The following is a 19,309-nucleotide window of genomic DNA, read 5'->3' on the forward strand; positions in this document are numbered from 1 at the left end:
ACAGACCACACCCTACAGTAACCTCATCAGAAAGGGTGCATGAGAGGTAAGTTTTTTGAAATATTGCCTGTTGAAATTCTCATTATCCTTGCCTGGTAATTTATGAATAGTTTAACTGGGTTGAGAATTTTAGATCAGCAATCCTTTTCCTTCTGAATTATGAAGGCATGACTCTACTGCCTTAAATTTTTTTTTTTCATTTCTGAAAATTCTCTGGTTCTTTTTCAAAACTGCTATGTCATTCTCACAGTGCCTTGTTTTCTGAAGATATTTTTAAGTTTAATTCTTTAAACTTGGTAAGCATAGTTTAAAGTTCATGACTGATCATTCCAGCATTGATTCTCATTCGGGTTCATGTTCTGTTTTCCCGTGTGTTTCCACTGCTTACTGGACATCACCGTAGAAAAATGATTTGTTGTGGTTCTCTGAGTCCTTGACTAGATGTGCCTTCTTGCAGGGCTTTGCATATGTTTCTGCCAGGTGCTTATGGGCACTGTCAGGAAGGACCACATCAAGGTTTGAGAGCTCCTGGCCCAACCAGGTTGGATATATTCTAAATACAATTTCACGTGAGGACCAATCCATGGGTTCAACCTCCCTAGGGCACCTTCTTTTCCTTTTCCTCCCTTTTTCCTCTGCTGTCCTCCCCCCAGGTCCCTGCAGCTCAGGGGAAGGAGGGCGAGTCTAGTTCAGGTTTGCCATTATTGCTCTGATGTTCTGCTTGCCTCTCTGGCTACAAGCTCTAGTCTGAAAAGTGACCTGAGAGTTCCTAACTGCCTTTTTGTATCTTTACTGTTTTTAAAGTGTTTTTATTTTCAAAAATAGATTTTTATCCAGTTTTTCAGCAGGACGATGGCTCAGTTTCCTGGCGTGCCATTAACTGGAAACAGAAATGCTCCACTGATTTCTTGCTTCTAGTATTACTATTAAGAAGTCCAAAGCCATTCTGATTTCTTGATCCTTTATATATGATCAGTTATTTTTTGTTGTTGCTGTTATTTTTACTTTATCCCTGGAAGCTTATGTTAGTATTGTGAAATTTCATAATGTTATGCTTTGATGTGTGCCTGTTTTATCCATTGTGCTGAGCTGTCAGTGGGCCCTTTCAGTCTGCAGATCACATCCTTAGATTCTGAGAAATGTCCTTGAATTACTTCACTAAATATTTACTTCACTCAGCTTTCTATGTTCTCCTTCTAGGAATGCCTATTAGATATCTGACCTCATATACTGGCCCTCTGTTATGGATTGATGTGTGTGTCCCCCAAAATTCATAGGTTAAAATCTAATGTGATGGTATTAGGAAGTGGGGTCCTTAGAAGGTAGTTAGGTCATGAAAGTGGAGCCCTCATGAATGGAAATAGTGCCCTTATAAGAAGAGACCAAAAATCTAACTCACTCTCTTTCTGTCATGTGAAGATATCAAGAAGTCTGCAACCCTAACCTGACCAGGACCAGAACCAGAATCCGACCATGTTGATACCCTGATCTCAGACTTCCAGCCTCCAGAACTGTGGGAGATAAATTTCTATTGTTCACAGGCCTCTCAGAGTATGCTACTTTATTATAGCAGCCCAAACTGACAAAGACACTAATTTTTGTAATCTTTTTCTCCTATGTTCTGCCTGTCATTTTACTTTACTTTTGTAGAAAAAATTCAACATTATGTTCCAACTCTGCTATTGAGTATTTCATTTCTGCTTTCATATTTTTAAATTTTAAGACCTCTTCTTTTTTTCCTTCTAAATGTTCCTTTTTATAGCATCCTGTTCTTATTTTGTGACTGCAATACCCATGTCTGTAAGGAGATTTTTCAAATTTAAAAAGTTTTATTTCCTCTGCTTGGTTTCTATTTTTGTATGCTGCTTGTTTGTTTGCTTTCTTGCTTGAGTGGGCCTCTATCTTCCACAGTGGAGGTTTTCTTTAGATGTCTAGTAATCTTTGGTTGTCTGCTTGTGCTTAAGAGAGAAAGACTAAAAACCTGATCAGAAGCTCTGAGCACAGGATGGGATTTACCTGCCCTTTAGGGTAACCTGGCTGGGCCATTTTATTAGGGAGACTGCAGGGTCCTTATCTTTTGACTCTAACTGCCAAGTTCTGGGAACCAAGTGGGGGAAAGAAGACTAGGGTAGTACACACGCTCACCTATTGTTTTTGCTCATTGTATTTGTACCCTCAACTATGCCCGATGTTCCCCTCTACAGACAGTCTTTTGCCCTCTCCAGAGAGGAAAGCTCTAGTCTAGGGGAGGTTGTCTAGAGACCTAAACCAGGGAATAGATCTGGACATTTAACTCCTCCTCTTCCTCCTTCTCCTCTTTCTCCTCATCCTACTCGTCCTCCTTTTCTTCTTCTCTGAAAAAAACTTTATTGAGATATAATGTACATACAGAGAAATGCACAGATTTTCAGGGTGGACCTAACTAACTGCTTCTCAAACAATCCTAATTTTAGCCCATCCTTCATGCCATCTTCGTGAAGTATGTGGTACTGCCCATTCTCGAGCCTTTGGGGATTCTGGAGTGTATATTGAGTTAGTAATGTAATCAAACCCCAGTCTGAGTGAGGGGACTGATTCTGGTTACTACTTCTCTCAGGAGACCTATCTTTTCTTTTTTTTTTCCTTTCCCAGCACCAGGACTGAGACAAACAAGTTACATTTTTTCATGCTTTGCCTTTGTTAAGGGGCAGAGAGTTTTCTCTCCTACCTTTGTTAGGAGGGTGTGACCCTTCAGTTTCCTGACTTTATGTGGGTGTCTCATTTCCAATTCCTGTCTCCTGTGTCCTGTCCCCCAGAAGCCCCCACCCAGCCTTAGCCAAGGGCTCTGGGTTCCTAGTTTCAGCAAATGCCTTCAATGAAGCAAGGACTTCAGCACTGGTTCACCATTCTACGTTCCTGATTTTCAAAGGATAGTTATTGTATTTAATTCAACAGTTCTGGTATTTTGTAACTAGAGGATTTTTTAAGATATTTATTCCACAGTATTGCTGGGAACAATTCATCTTTTTCAATCCTATTCATCTTTACAGGTTCAATTCACAGGTCACTTCTTATGTAAGAGCTTCCTGCATTCTCCTGGAGGAGTAGACCTTCCTCTGAGCTTCCATGGACCCTTGTGACACTCCCACTCCAGGGCTGTAACTCACTTGGAAGGTTGCTTTATCTGTATGCTCACATATCTGTCTTCACCACCAGTTATGAGCTACTCAGGGAAAACACTTCCAAACGCACCTCTTATCATCTGCGTCTAGCGTAGAGCCTGCCACCCGAGGGGTAATTAGTACTCATTGAATTAAAAGAAAAGCAATTAATAATGTGTTAATGCCACAGTTCAAATTCTCATGAGGCTCCAATCACATTTTTCAGGAGATATTAGACATCCACATATTTAATGCAAACACATATTGGGTGCCTTCATTCTGTCCCTGAAACATGCCAAGCTTGTTCTCATCTCAAGGTCTTTGCGTTACTGTTGTTCTGTTGAGAATGCTCTTCCCCTGGATGTTTACATGGCTACCACCTTCCCCTTATAGAGATCTCAACTTGAATGCCACCCCACCCACATGCCCAGTCATCGTATCCTGTTTTCTCTTCCTAATAGTATTTACTAGTGTATGATTCTATGATCAACTAAAATCAACTTATTTATGTGTTTAAAAAATAAGCACATAAGTGCAATCTATGCAGTAGCATCCCCAGAGCCTAGAACAATGCCCCAAATAACTTGTTGACTACCTAGCCTAATATGTATGGGTACAAGAGATTTTAGAAAATGAATAATTGGCCCTAACAGCTTCATTGAAAAGTTTATTTGATCAAAAATGGATCTTCCTGAGGTCAGAAATGTCAAATAGAGGCATCTTTTACAGTGTATTGACCTAAGAAATACTTGTGGACAAAATGATGTGGTCTTTTTTATATTTGCTTCAAATTATTCCAGGGAAAAAAAGGATTGACAAAAATCCTGATAATTGCTCCTGGGGACATGAAGGTGCACTGTGCTAGGCTCTCTTAAGTAATTTTGAAATTTTTCCAGACAATTTTTAAATGAAAAAGTAAAATGAATTTAGCAAAGGGGGAAAAAAGATCTTCTTTTGGACCACTTTTGAGATTTTTCTATGGCTATGGTGGACAACTAGTAATATCTGCCTCTTTCTAGGCTAAAGTCATCTAAGTTATACTCTGTAATTCTGGGGACCTCACTGGTCATTTAATCATGTGTTAGAGCAAATTTAACCTTGTTTCCTAAGTACAGTCCTGGCTTTGTCTGTAGCTTGTACCAGCTTTGGTCCCTCTAGTCATGGAGTTAGGTCGGATCCTTTGAGGTGGGACTTTGGCTCAGCCTACCCACTTCTTCTAAAGGATGCACACCTTCCCACCTGCTTATCCCTACACCTCTACTGAAGTAGTGTGTGTGCTAGGTAGGAAGGAGGATGAGACTGTAGATGAGGGAGAACACCTTGCAGTGGGGTCTAGAAAAACAAGGTAGCACATGACACCAGGGGGTGAGAAGAGAGGGTAGGCCTGAGAAGTGGGATAAAAGGGAAAAAAGGCAAAGTGGAAAGGCTTCATAAATAACTTGGACCGACTTTGATATTCAGTCCAGGGTCAGCTTTGCCCAGAATTGGTCTGAAAAGGTGCAGTTCCTAACTTATCTTCATGAGAAATCTTGCGTGAAAGTGGGGAAGCCGGGGAAGGAGGCTGGAGATGACACTTTTTGTCCTGGGGCATGAGCTTCTTACCAGACAGGGAACACAGGGAAGCAGAGCATAGATTTCTCCTTCAATTCTAAGAACGTGGTAATCTCTGTGGCCCAGTGACCACACCGCCTTTCACCTTTCACCTACTCCAGGAAGCCAGGTCATGGTATGAGCCAAGCTCTACCCTGCGTGCTAAATAAATGTTATTTGGAAGTGGTCTGCTCAAGTCTAGCCACACATGCACGTAGCTTCCAGCAGTGATCCTTCAGCTTTGGTGTGCAAAGGGATTTGTTAAAAATGCCGGCCAGTCCTCCCTCAGAGGTTCCAATTCATTAGATTGGATGTGGGGTCCAGGTGTCCACATCTTAACCCAGCACCACCAGTGATTCTCGTAAAGGGGATTTGTGGATCACTCTTTTATAAAATTGGCTTTTAGAAAATAATAGTAATAGTTACCGGTTACTAAATGTTCGCTATGAGCTAGGCATTGTGCTAATAGCTTATGTGTATTGTCTTTCTTAATCCTCGCAACAGCTCACCAGCTAGTCTGGCACTGTCATTAGATGAGGACTTAGACTCAGAGGTCAGCTGTAATTTGTAAGTGGTGAATCCTGGACTTAAGTCCAACATCTCTGATTTCAAAGCCCCTGCTCTCTCATCGGACTGGGAATTCTCTGTAGATTCCCTGATACCTTGCTACTCAAAGTGTGGTCCTTGGAGGACATATGTCCTGGGAACTTGTTGGAAATGGAGGATCTCAGGTCCCGCCCCAGACCCTGGGAATCAGAATCTGTACTTTAACAAGATCTCCAGGTGATGTCTGTACACAAAAGTTTGAGAAGTGCTATTCTCATTTATTTTATTTATTCATTTGTACCCCATCTCATGCCAAAATAAATTAGAGGCATGGTTTCCTATTACATATATCATGGAAATACCTTATATCTAGGCAATGTGATTCATATTGGTTTATGAGGTTTAATTCATCCATTCAACCAGATTTGGCTGAACCAGTTTTATTATTCTCACCCAGACTATTAAAATTATCTCCTATTTGATTTATCTGCCTCCAGTTTCTCCCATCTTCTATCCATTTTTGCAAACAAGTTTTCTTTCATAGCAGTGGAATATCTTATTGAAACAAAATGTTGCTGAAAGACCTACAATAATAAGATAAAGGTGCAGCTGCTTTAGTTGAAATGTGTTTTGTGTGTGTGTTGGGGGGCGGGGAGGGGGGAGGGGGGGTCCGGGCTCTGTCTTCTAACCTGCTGCCCCCACCCCCAGTTCGCTCAGCCGTTCTTCCTACTTTTGCGCTCTTTGCCGGTCTTTGATACCCTCCGTTGGGCCCTATCTCATCCTTTTACATTTGTCTGTGAGTTGCAGAGATCTCAGCTAACTCACCTTCGTACTCTCACGGCCTGGAAAGCAGTGGGACAACAAGTTACATATTTCTTCCTTTCTTTTTTTTTCTTTACTTGAAGTATAGTTGATTTACAATGTTGTGTTAGTTTCAGGTGTACAGCAAAGTGATTCGGATATATATTCTTTTTCATATTGTTTTCCATTATGGTTTATTACAGGATATTGAATATAGTTCCCTGTGCTATACAGTAGGTCCTTGTTGGATGTCTATTTTATATATAGTAGTGTGTATATTTTAATCCCAAACTCCTAATATATCCCTCTATCCCCCCCTTTCCCCTTTGGTAACCATATGTTTGTTTTCTATGTCTGTGAGTCTATTTCCATTTTGTAAATAAGTTCACTTGTATCATTTTTTTTTTAGATTTCACATATAAGTGGTATCATATGACATTTGTCTTTCTCTGTCTGACTTGCTTCACTTAGTATGATCATCTCTAGGTCCATTCATGTTGCTGCAAATGGCATTATTTCACTTTTTTATGGCTGAGTAATATTCCATTGTATCAATATATATGTCACATCTTCTTTATCCATTCATCTGTTGATGGACACTTAAGTTGCTTCCATGTCTTGCAATTGTAAATAGTGCTGCTATGAACATTTGGGTATTTCTTCCTTTTTAAATGGAGCAAACCAAAGAAAGCTACCTTGTATTTTAGATCCCATTTTCTTTCCATTGTTCAAGGTGACACTTAGACATACTCCTTTGAGTAAAAATAAAATAGAACATGCTTCTCAGGGCTCTAACTTACCATAAAGATTTTTCAAGTTCTAGTTTTTCTTTATGAACAAGAATTATTTATGTTGATTCCCTAAAGAAACAGCACCAATTTATCACCCCAAGCATTTTCCATTTGCGTGAGATGCACATCAGAAATTTCTGTCTTTGTGCTAAACCTAGCAGTGCACAGAGCCAGGCTTTTTAAACAGTAATTCATTAGTTTGCAAATAGGAAGTGACAAGAGGCAATTGATCTGTTTCAATTTGTTCTGACAGGGGATAGCTTTTATTTCTTTGCCTCATGGCCCCTTTTGATTTAGTATATGTATTTTCTAGAAAATTCTTGTCTTTTTTTTTTTTTTCAATTCAATGGGGAGCAAATTTTAGACTGTTTTAAATCACAGATGCAGACCTCTCAGTCTCAACCTCTACTTTCCTACTATAACTAAATATAGCAATTAGGCAATACCAATGTCTCCCTCCCCTGCCTGGCTCCATCTCAGCATTCTGCCCAACCTTGTTTATTCTGTTTCCCCTCCCCCACAGAGATTTTAATTTTGTTAAAACATTTTTACTGCGGCTGTGACTCAAGCGCTCAGCTAGCTGCAGAAACACAACGTCATTTAATATTCCAGCCCACAGCCCAGACAGTTTCACATCAGGTCATCTGGAGCAGAGCTGTTGTGACAGCTTTATGACAATGATTGGCAACACCCTGCTGTGGAAATCAGACAGCCTGGAAACCCACTAGTGTGCTCTGCCCGTGTTTCCATTTTCACACCAGACTGCAAATCACAGCCAATTTAACCAAAGTGAGTGTGGTCACAAGACGACGGTATTACAGTAAAGCCACACTCTTGATTCCCTCTGTCTTGGTTGGATAAGACACATCCATTCATTAACCCACAGCCCATTCATTCAGCTCTATTCAAAGTGGGCCTCTTTCAAGATGGGAACCACACAAAGGCATTGCTCAGGACACAAAACAGCACTAGCTTAGCTCCCGATGCTACAGACCTGTGTCTACTGGAGAAAGTAGACTTCAAAAACACATTACGGGTGGGGGCGGCCATGATGGTAACCTGGGGAACCAAAGAAGATGGTACCCTACTCACAGGCAGACGAAAGTCACGTTACAGGGCCTCACAGAGGAAGTGAGGTTTGAAGTGAATTTTGAGGGATGAACTGGCTATGACCAGATGAAGAAAAGGAGTAGATGTATTTCCGGCTACGGAAACGCATCCATAAAGGTGAGAGACTGATGACGGCAGTGCTGTTAACTGAGGTCAAGAAGAGAGGACTGGGCTGGAGAGAATGAATTCTGCTTTATGCCATGTTTGCAGTATCTGTGATGGGTCTGGGGCTCAGAGGAGAGCTGGGGCTAGAAGTAGAGATTTGAGAGTCAGTCTCTACAGTTCAGGGCTAAAGGCAGGTGAATGAATGAAGTCATCTAAGACTGTGAGGAGTGAGAGGAAAAAAGAGCCCCTGACTGAATCCTAGGAAGAGCAACATTTAAGGAGGTGACAAGGGACACACAAGAGAGGCTGAAGAAGAATATAGATGGAGTACAAAAATAGAAGTGTGTGGTGGAGAGAAGGCACTGTTTTTACAGAAGCTGTCTCCCTCACTTTTTTTTTTTTAAATAAATTTATTTATTTATTTTTTGCGTGCATTGGGTCTTCGTTGCTGCACTCGGGCTTTCTCTAGTTGTGGTGAGCGGGGGTTACTCTTCCTTGTGGTGTGTGGGGGTTACTCTTCCTTGTGATGTGTGGGCTTCTCATTGCTGTGGCTTCTCTTGTTGCGGAGCACGGGCTCTAGGCGCACAGGCTTCAGTAGCTGTGCAACACAGGCTCAGTAGTTGTGGCTCACGGGCTTAGTTGCTCCGTGGCTCACGGGCTTAGTTGCTCCGTGGCATGTGGGATCTTCCCGGACCCAGGGCTCGAACTCACGTGCCCTGCATTGGCAGGCAGATTCTTAACCACTGCGCCACCAGAGAAGCCCATCTCTCCCTCACTTTTACACTCCTAGTACCTGATATTCACCCAGATATCTGCTAAATGAATGATTTTACATATTATCCAGCTTAATCTTATCTAAAAATGAGAAAAGTAAAGCCGAAAGTTATGTAATTGAGATATTCTCTCTTGTTTTCATTTTTGCTATGATGTGTCTAGGTATGGATTTATTTCTATTTACCCTTTTTAGGACTCATTATGCTTCTTGAGTCTGGAATCATGTCTTTTTTCAAGTCTAGAAAATCTTTAACTATTACATTTTGAAATATTACTTCTTCCACCCCCATCTCCAGCCTCCACAAGTCCCTCTGGAATGCCCGTTAGATGTACATGGAGGTTTTCCATTACCCTGTTGTGGACTTATCTGTGGCTTTAAAAGGGTGTTTGTTATCTTTTATGCAGAGTATCTGGGTGTTTTTTGTAAAAGAAAGATTTTCAGCTAGCCGAATCAATCATATTATCAGAAAGTGGAGGTAGGTGCGACAATTGCTATAAGTCTGACTGCTAATTTACATCTGTTCCCAGTTCTCTGTCTTAGACTTCAGACCCAAAGTCCATTTGCATATTAGACTCCAACTGGATGATCCAAACATTCCTATACCCAACGTATTTAAAACCCGAGTCTCAAACTTGCTATTGAATACTTTGCCTATGTTCTGTAGCTCAGTTAATGTTATTACCATCCACCCAGTCTTCCAAATTAAAACCTAATTTTGCTTTAAGTCATCTCTCTCCTTCACCACAATTGTATCTTTTTTCAATTTCCATGCTTATTTTCCAGGATAAGCTGCCATTATTTTCCATTGGCATTATCATAATAGCCTCCTAGCTTGACTCTCTCACTGTTCTTTATGCCTGTTCCTGTCCATTTACCCTAAGCTTCTGGAATTGTCTTTCTGAGTCTTGAATCTGGATATGTCATTTCCCTGCATAGAAAACTTAGCTGACTTATTGCTGTCCACAGAATAAAGTTCAAGATCTTTACATGGCAATAAAGGTCTTAGATACTTTACTACCCACCTTTCCACATCTTGTTTCCTGTCCTTGCCACTTTGTATACAATCTCTGTTCCTCTGAGGAAGTAATGTACCCATGACTTTGTTCAAGCTCTTCTTCTCTGGAATGTCCTTCCCTTCCTTCACAGATTGAAAGTCTAAGCACTTGTTGGTTAATGAGGCTTAGACTCCACAGCCAGAGTTTATCAGCACCATCTCTATTTGAACTTGAATATATACAGTTCATCACAATATGCTTTGCATTACACTTAGCTGTATACTTAGATGGAGCAGCAAGGTCCTTGAGAATATGAAACAGATCATATATCCACCTCTATCGTCCTACTGTCTCAAAAATTGCTGGGAGATTAATACACAGTTGTTGAATTGAGTTGTTATAATACAATATTACAGGGGCTTCCCTAGTGGCATAGTGGTTAAGAATCCACCTGCCAATGCAGGGGACACGGGTTCAATCCCTGGTCTGGGAAGATCCCACATGCCGCAGAACAACTAAGCCCATACACCGCAACTACTGAGCCTGTGCTCTAGAACCCGTGAGCCACAACTACTGAGCCTGTGAGCCACAACTACTGAGCCCATGTGCCACAACTACTGAAGCCTGCACACATAGAGCCCTGCTCTGCAACAAGAGAAGCCACCGCAATGAGAAGCCCACGCACCGCAAGGAAGAGTAGCCCCTGCTCACCGCAACTAGAGAAAGCCCACGTGCAGCAACGAAGACCCAACGCAGCCAAAAATAAATAAATAAATAAATAATTTTAAAAAATACAATATTACAAAAAGAACTCTGAAATTTTCAGAATCCACGTCTACTAATTATAGACAATTCTAAAGGGTCTAGAGTAATAGAAGAAAGCATGTGTGTGTGTGTGTATATATATATATTACACACACACGTACACATATATATACATATGTGTCATATATATTCCAAAATATCAGATTTTTTGAAAAGTCATTTATATTTGATCAGTTAGGAGAGAGCCAAAACAAGTACAATAAAAATACTAGTACCAATTTTTAACCCCCTCATCTCCAGCCCCATACGTCCTCTCAGCATGAGTTTGCAGAAGCAGTGTGGGGGAAGCAGTGACCTTATCTACTCTCCCCCAATCAATATTCTAGACAAAGTAGGGCAATGGATAGTAATGGCATACTGGAAAGCAGCATCCAGGGATAATAATTCTCAGATCTATTGGATGGCAAGACTAATTCAATATTGAGAGTAAGAAAAGAATGTATGAAATATAAAATTATTAACAGACCTCAGTCTTTTCCTAGGAAAGAGAAACCAACATTCACTGTTATTCCACCAACACATATCACTACTTACCAAGGTTAAATGAGTAAGAGGTTGTTTTCATGATTTGCTTCTTGCGTAAGGGGCAAGATGCTTTAAATTATTCCAAGAGTAATCCAGCTTTAAAGAATGTTTCAAAATAACACTTTCTAAATTCAAAAATGTTAATTTTTTTTATGGAGTGCTGGAAAAAAATTTTTAAACCAAATTCAAACTAATTAGTGGTGTCTAATTTTAATAAAACTTAAATTTCACTTTTGCTATTTATTGTGTTGTCTGGTTAACAAGAGGTAATCTTTCTGTTGGGAGCTTTTAAAAATATCACTGGAGTTTTTCATGTTTAGATCAAATAAATTCTCAGTTTAATATCCTGCTAGAGCTCTGTAAGATACTGTTTATTTCTTTTCAGTTTATCAGATGACAAATGCCTCCTGATACAAGCTTTTATGCCATACAAAGACTGCTATGTGAAGTCCCCAGGAAAGTCTTCTGTGTATCAAAAACATGTTGAAATATTAGAACTTCAAGAAAGCAACAGACTTCTCACCTTTCAGGTTAGTTGACGGTGATAGGAAAGTTAAAGAATAGGTGAAAACAAGGATGGGACTGGTTAAAGAATGGAAGATTAGCAGAGAAAAGAAAAAGAAAACAGTCTGAACAATCTTCTCCTGTAAAGTAAACCCCTATTATTAAATCACTGAGGAGGTGAGTAGAATACTGAGGGCCCCTCTGGTACAGACTTTGAGATAACATGCAAAGGAGGACCTGGATTAAATCAGATCTCAATTGATGCCTTCTGTAGGGACCAGGAAGTGTGCATTGAGTCATGTGATTGGAGAGCAGAGCAGATGAGATAGTATTTTTACAAAGATGACTATTGGATGAGATCTGACGTGTTATCAGAGCCAGCAGGATGGGCTGGAAAAGGTCATGGGAGGACACAAGGAATCAAAGCCTCAAACAATGTAGCAGAAGGAAGACGTATCAGCTCACATAACCAGGAAGGTGAGGAGTGTTGTTGGGAAGGACCAGAACAGGGACCCGGTGCTGCCTACGTTTTCTCTCTTCACCTCTCATCTGCTTTATTCAGGCTTTTATTTTTGGCTTTATTCTCCCAAGCTGAGTGGTTTTACAAAATGGAGCCATGATTAGTATCAGTTTCTGGGTTCACAGCTTCCCAACTTCTTAACGTGAAGAAAGGGCTTTTCCCTGTGACTCTCATTAAAAAAAAAAAAAAAAAAAAAAAAAAATCATAGGGAAGGACCCTAATTGACCTGAGTTGGATCAATTTCCACCTTCTGGACCAGCCACTAAAGTTAAGAGGTTGGTTCCTGGAGTCACATCATGTACACACTTTAACATTTACAAATTCAAGTCTGAGAGTTAAATGGGGGGAAAATAAGAGAGAGAGGGTGGTTGTGTGTGGGTGACACTGCCAGCCACCGAGTACAGTGGATGTGAGCCTGGAGAAGAGAATCTGCTGTGCCCGAGGTCCCAGTGCTTGTCATGGCCTGAGAACCTGGAGCAAAGGCCCAGAGAAGTCATTTCATATAACCTGACCCTGAAATGCAAGCCAGCTACTTCATCCGGTAGTCAGCTGAAGAAACAGCCATCTGTTCCAAAACTTGGGGGGACATGTCACTGCAGCCTTCATGAAAAAAAAAAGTATACTGTTATGGGTGTTTAAAGGATTTTCAAGGACAATTTTACCTGTAGTGAATTTCTCCTCACAAGCTGACATTAAAACCTACCCCCTGCCTAGGATTTCTCCAAACTCTATTAAGATGAGTCTGGGGGCCCATCCCTCAACCAGCCCCTGACAACTCAGAGGTGGGGTCCTTTAGGAAGGCAGTGGCTTCCATTTGGACTTTATGACAAGAGCTGTTGGATGTGCAATTCCCCCCCAAAAGGAGAGTCTGCCTTCCAGGAGAAGCGGGGAGGAGCGCTGGGGAGCAAAACAATTGGGATCCACTACACTGGAGTGACTATGTGGCATAAGGGTTGAGTGTCTACAAACACCTTCCTCCACTCTGACATCTTGGAGTCCACCTCCCTCCTCTGGCCCTCACGGGGGCCTCCTTCATGGCCTCCTGGCCCTCTTTAGAGCCACTCTGTTAGTGTCTAATTAACATGCACTTCATTCCCAGACTACTGCCTGCTCTAGTGTTTGTGTATGTCAGTGGCTTCCTCCTGCTCTATGAGGCTGGAATTCAGCTACAGAACATGTTTAATTGGAAACTGCAGTGCTTCTCTCCACCTGGAACCAGGCCAAGTTCCTCAGCGGAGGAGGAGGGGCCTCGCTGTCTCCTCTTCATCAATCCCCAGGCAGCACCCCTAGCCTGAGTCTAGCACCCCCGCTTTGTTCCCTGTGATTTGGGGGTTGCTTCCCAACCATGTGGAGCTCTTAGCCCCCAGAGGCCACCACTCCGTTTCAGTTTTCTAATCATCCTCTTTCTCCAGGTAAGGTTGCCTGATGAAATATTTGGGACATCTTTATACCAAAAACTTTATTGTTTACCTGATACTCAAATTTCACTGGGCAGCCTATATTTTTATTTGCTACATCTGGCAACTCTATCAGTAAGGCTTCCATAAATATGACCTCTGCCTGCCTGGTGCACCAGGCCACCCAGACATTCCTCAGCAGGTTTCAACGTGCCTACATGCACCAGGAGCGACAATCCAGGCTTAAAATATTCAGATTTTCATGCCGGTTACATAAATGTAGTATGGGTGTCCCCCGCTTTTCCAAAGTTCACTTTACACCACTTCACTTTTACGAAAGCCCTACCTATCAGTAGTCCTTGTTTTCGCTAACCAAAAGAAATCCAAAGAGGATTTTCACTCTCAGGAGAAGAGAAAAGCGAAAAGAGCGTGGGTTTTGCAGCAGCCATTATAGAGGCAGTGCGTGCCCCAAGCAGCGAGAGTGGCCCCGCCAAGCTCCTTCCCAGGAACGACACTCAGCATCTCAGCATCAGGCCACCAGAGCTTTGAACTGTTTCAGCATCAGTGCTTTTTCTCCATTGACTTCGTACAACCGTTAGCAAGATGTGTCCTAAGGTAAGTGCTTCTTTGCTTTATGCCATTTTGGTTTATCAAAGGTTTCATAGGAAGCTCTGCTTTGGGAGAGTGGGGAAACCTTTAATGCAGACCAGCATTTTAAGTGTGGAATGCATTTTGGACACAGAAGATAGTCCCTGGTTATATCTGTCATTAGCTAGTTATGAAGTATGATTAACACTGTTAGAAATCTACGTTTATCTGTAAAAATAGGCTTAATTATATAAATCAGGCGTAATCACCAGGCCATGTTGCTTTTAGGTACAAACCAGCTGAGAGGAATATTCCTATCAACGCTCCCATTTGACAGCTTCTATTAAAAGAAAATCTTCCCGCTTCCTTTCAACAAAAGTGGCCAAATATTTTTGCAATTCAAGTTTCTTCAAGGAATTTAGAAAACCTACGTGTTTTATTACTTAAAACACAATAAATTACTATATACTCAATCTACTCATTTGAATAATTTCAGTTTCTTTGAGAGGGTGGTGCTGAGAGTAGAGATAAAGCAAGTATAAGAATGCAAAAATCATCCATCATCCAATATATTTTGAACACATTGGCCCAATCTTTTTGAATGCAAATATATAAATATTTTTAAAAAAACTGGGGCCAAACTGTACGTACATTCTGTTATATAATTTACTTTCTTCCTGTCAGATTTTTAAGCTTTTTAATAGTGTATACTCTTCTATTATATGAATAAAGCATAATATACTCAACCAATTGCATATTGCAGAATATTTAGGTTTTTCTAATTTTTTTTTCTGTTGCCACAGTCTTATTTTAGCTTCCTGCATAAATTGTCTGCAATTCAGATGATTTCTCTAAGTCAGCAGAGTGAGCACCTAATGTTTCTGCCTGCCCAAAATCCATTTATCCTCTGTCTGTTAACAGCACCCAATATTCTGTTGGGGAATCCCTGGCCCAAATCTGAGTTCATGTGTCTTGAGTGGGGATGAGACTACCCCCAAGATCAAGGGAGAGCATTCCATCTTGTGGCTATAACAACCTTTTCAAGGATAGGCACAGTTCCTCTGCCTGGGTCAAATTTATCCCAGGACTTTTATGAAAATTATTGGGAAGTAATCATTCTCATTCCATGGGTGGTTCTGAGCTGGTGGATATTTCTGGATTTGTCTAGCCCCCTAGGGAGAAAGGGAATGTAAAAATGAAGATGACAGTGGAAAGCAGAGCTGAGAAATGGACAGAGACCCCGTCCTCACTATAACCTGGGAGCCAGCCACACCAGGAGATTTTTTCATTCTCGTGAGTCACTAAATTCCCTTTTTGGCTTAAACCAATTTGAGTCAGTGTTTCTGGCACCTCACTTGAAATAATCCTAATTTTAAAAAAAGTGTCCATCAGAACTGTATTATCAAATTGCTTTCCCCAGAAGTTGTATCGAATAACCCCTACCATCAAAGCTGTGCTTCTATCGCATTTCCACCATTAAATGTTGTTACTTTGAGACACTATTTGACTTTTTTTGAAGTTTCATATTTTATGTTTATTTAAATACTAGCGAGGTAAAATTTTTCCTATTTAATAAATAGAATGTAATTTGTCTATTGTAAATTGTATCTTTTGCCTATTTTTCTCTATCAACCTATGGCCTATGGATTGATTACATGATTTGCCCTTTGATACTTGTGGAATGTATTTTTCCTCTAGATTTTAAGCTTTAAAAAATAACATTTACATTTTTCTGATTATAAAATATATTTACAGAGGAATTTGGAAGACACAGTAAAACACAAAGAAGAAAATAAAAATCACTTAATACTACCACTCAGATATAATATACACTGGAGAAATTCCCTCTAAGTTTACATATATTTAATATGCTTACTAGAATATAAGTGTATGTTAATATGTGTTTAGGGCTTTTTAAATTGCTTTATCACTTAAGATTATGTCAACAGGGAATTCCTCCCTTGTCATTAAGTATTCCTCAAAATGGGTCTTGGACCCTCTGAGAAAAGTCATGAACTCACATTTCAGGAAAAAAATGTACATATATAGAGAAGTTGATACATTATTTCAGGAGGGTCACATATTAACCCTGGACCAGATTAGGAACTCTGGTTGTAAACACGATTCTTAGCATCTGCATAGCAGTCTTTTGTATTAGTACATTTGTATTTATTTATTTTTTTATTGAAGTATAGTTGATTTACAATGTTTCAGGTGTACAGCAAAGTGATTCAGTTATATCTATATCTATGTATCCATATATCTTCTTTTTCACATTCTTTTCCATTATAGGTTATTTCAAGATATTGAGTACAGTTCCCTGTGCTATACAGTAGGTCCTTGTTGTTTATCTATTTTATATATAGTAGTGTATACCTGTTAACCCCAAATTCCTAATTTATCCCTCCTCCACCCATTTCCCCCTTTGGCAACCATAAGTTTGTTTTCTATGTCTGTGACTCTATTTCTGTTTTGTAAATAAACTCATTTGTATCATTTTTTAAGATTCTACATATAAGTGATATCATATAATATTTGTCTTTTTCCATCTGACTTACTTCACTTAGTATGATAACCTCTAGGTCTATCCATGTTGCTGCAAATGACATTATTTCATCCTTTTTAATGGCTGAGTAATATTCCATTGTATATATGTACCACATCTTCTTTATCCATTCATCTGTTGATGGACATTTAGGTTGCTTCCATGTCTTGGCTATTGTAAATAGTGCTGCAGAGAACACTGGAGTACCTGTATCTTTTTGAATTAGAGTTTTCATCTTTTCCAGATATATGCCCAGGAATGGGATTGCTGGATAATATGGTAACTTTATTTAAGGTTATTCCTATTTAACTACATCATATTCAGTTTAGGAGGACAGACTTTGGGATCCAAAAACTTGGGTTCAAAGCCTATCTCTATCCCTACTAGGGGGTGACTTGGCAAATTTCTTTTACTCTCTCCTTTTTTTTTTTTTTTTTTGACTTGGCAAATTTCTAACCTCATTAAGCCTGTTATGAAGATTGAGTGAGATGATCCATGATTAAAAGCTTAGTAGATTGTCTGTATGTAAGCATTCAATATAGCTCTCATTTTTTTTTAAATTCCCTGATTGTTTTCTTGGATAAACACCTAGAAATAGAATTGCTGGATCAAAGGAGATGCACATTTTTAGGACTACTGTTGTTTTCTTGGATAAACACCTAGAAATGGAATTGCTGGATCAGAGGAGATGCACATTTTTAGGACTACTCTCATCTACACCAAGTTTTCTTCTAGAAAGTATACACCACTGGCAGGATGAGAGGGTATGCAGTTGATAGTATCCTTGCCATCATAACATAATATAATTTATGTCAGTTTTTTCTGACAGTGGAAAAATGGCATCTATAGCATTGGCCAAAAAGTTCGTTCGGGGTTTTCCATAACATCTTACGGAAAACCCGAACAAACTTTTTGGCCAGTCCAATAGTTGCTTCAATTTAATTTCTTTGGTCTTTCCTTTTTGTGATCTTGTGTGTCTATTCATATCGTTTGCCTTTTTCCCTATTGTATTGCTTGTTCTTGTTAATTTGTAAAATGTTTTATAAATTGATGATACTAGCGCTTGGTTTTACATATGTTGCAAATATTTTTCTCATTTTATAATTTGCTTTTAGTTTTTTAAATGCTCTTCTGACTACACCAAAGGTAAAAATTCTTATATAGCCATATCTACTGAACTTCCCATTATGATTTCTTCTGTTACTTTTTTGCTTGGGAAGATTTTCCCTATCCAAAGATGAGATAAATACTAGCTAATATTTTTCTCCAGCATTTTGTTCCATTATTATTATTATTATTTCTTTAATCCATCTGGAATTAATTTTGGTGTATGCTGTGCAAGAAGGCTCTAAATTTATTTTCCCCCAAATGGCATATTTTCCATCTATGTTGTCATCTCTCCCTTCTATGTATTTTCTCCCTTCTGGGTGGGCCAGACTCTCCTTGGTGGCAGCAAGAGTAAAGGTAAGGCAATTGAGAAAGCGAAGTGACCCATGCCAGCTTGCCCAAATCACCTCATCTGGAGAACTAGCTCTGTTTTCTAATCCTGGGCTTTTCTCCTAAATAGTGAAGGAAATCAGAAGGAAGAGGGGAGGCAAGAACATCTGCTTTATTTACAACAATCACACCAGGTGTGCAGGCCCCAAGAAGTCCTCAAGGCTGCAGGTTGAGCATGATCCTGCTGATTTACAACCCAAGCCCAATACTTTCTGATTTTTGCTCTTCACCCACTGCACAAATCGCCTCCTGTATCCCTCCCCAAACCCCAAGAGGAGCTAGTTGGATGAATTGGCCTGCCTCTAACTATGGCTTACTTAATTTGATTGTGGATTTTAATATCATTAACACAGGGAGGGGGCAAATTGGAGTGGTGTCTGCAGAGTTGGGCTTCAGCTCATGCTCTGCCATTCGTGTCCTTGGCTTATCTCATCCTGTGGTTCAAAGAATGTAAAGGTTCCACAGTCCTCCTCCTTATCTTGTCTGTCTGTCCACATGTCTCCCCTGGATATACTCACTTAACTGAAGTATTTGGGTAGCAAATTCTTTCTTTGTTTATCTGCACATAAGCCTAAATGAAAACTTGGAATATTTTTGGTCACATCCCACTTCCTTCAAAGCTCTACAGATATTACTGCCTTGTTTTCTTGGGTTTATTGTTTTGGGGAAGAATGAAGGTATATTATTTTCTTAAATGCTTGCAGAAGCACTGCCCTCATGGAATGTATGGTCTGATGGAGAAGAAAGAAATTATTCATTTGTGATTGAGTGCAGTATTCTGTGAATTTAATCATATTTTTCATATTCTCTGTCATTTTCCTGAGATTTGGGGAGGAGAAAATATAAACACATGGGCTCAGTCCACCATTGGGAAATGGAAGTCACCCAGTCTCCTCTGGTGTCAGAAAAGGGGGTAGGGACAAGTTTCCAGGAGGAAGAATTCACTCTAGGATCTTGGCTCCACACAGACTAACCATGGGCTAAGAAATTCCCACTGTTGTCTTTCACAGATCAACTGGCTATCACTTTTTTTTTTTTTTTTTTTTTTTTGCGGT

This window comes from Mesoplodon mirus (genome assembly GCF_964341445.2).
Source record: "Mesoplodon mirus genome assembly, chromosome: 2".
NCBI lineage: Eukaryota > Metazoa > Chordata > Mammalia > Artiodactyla > Ziphiidae > Mesoplodon > Mesoplodon mirus.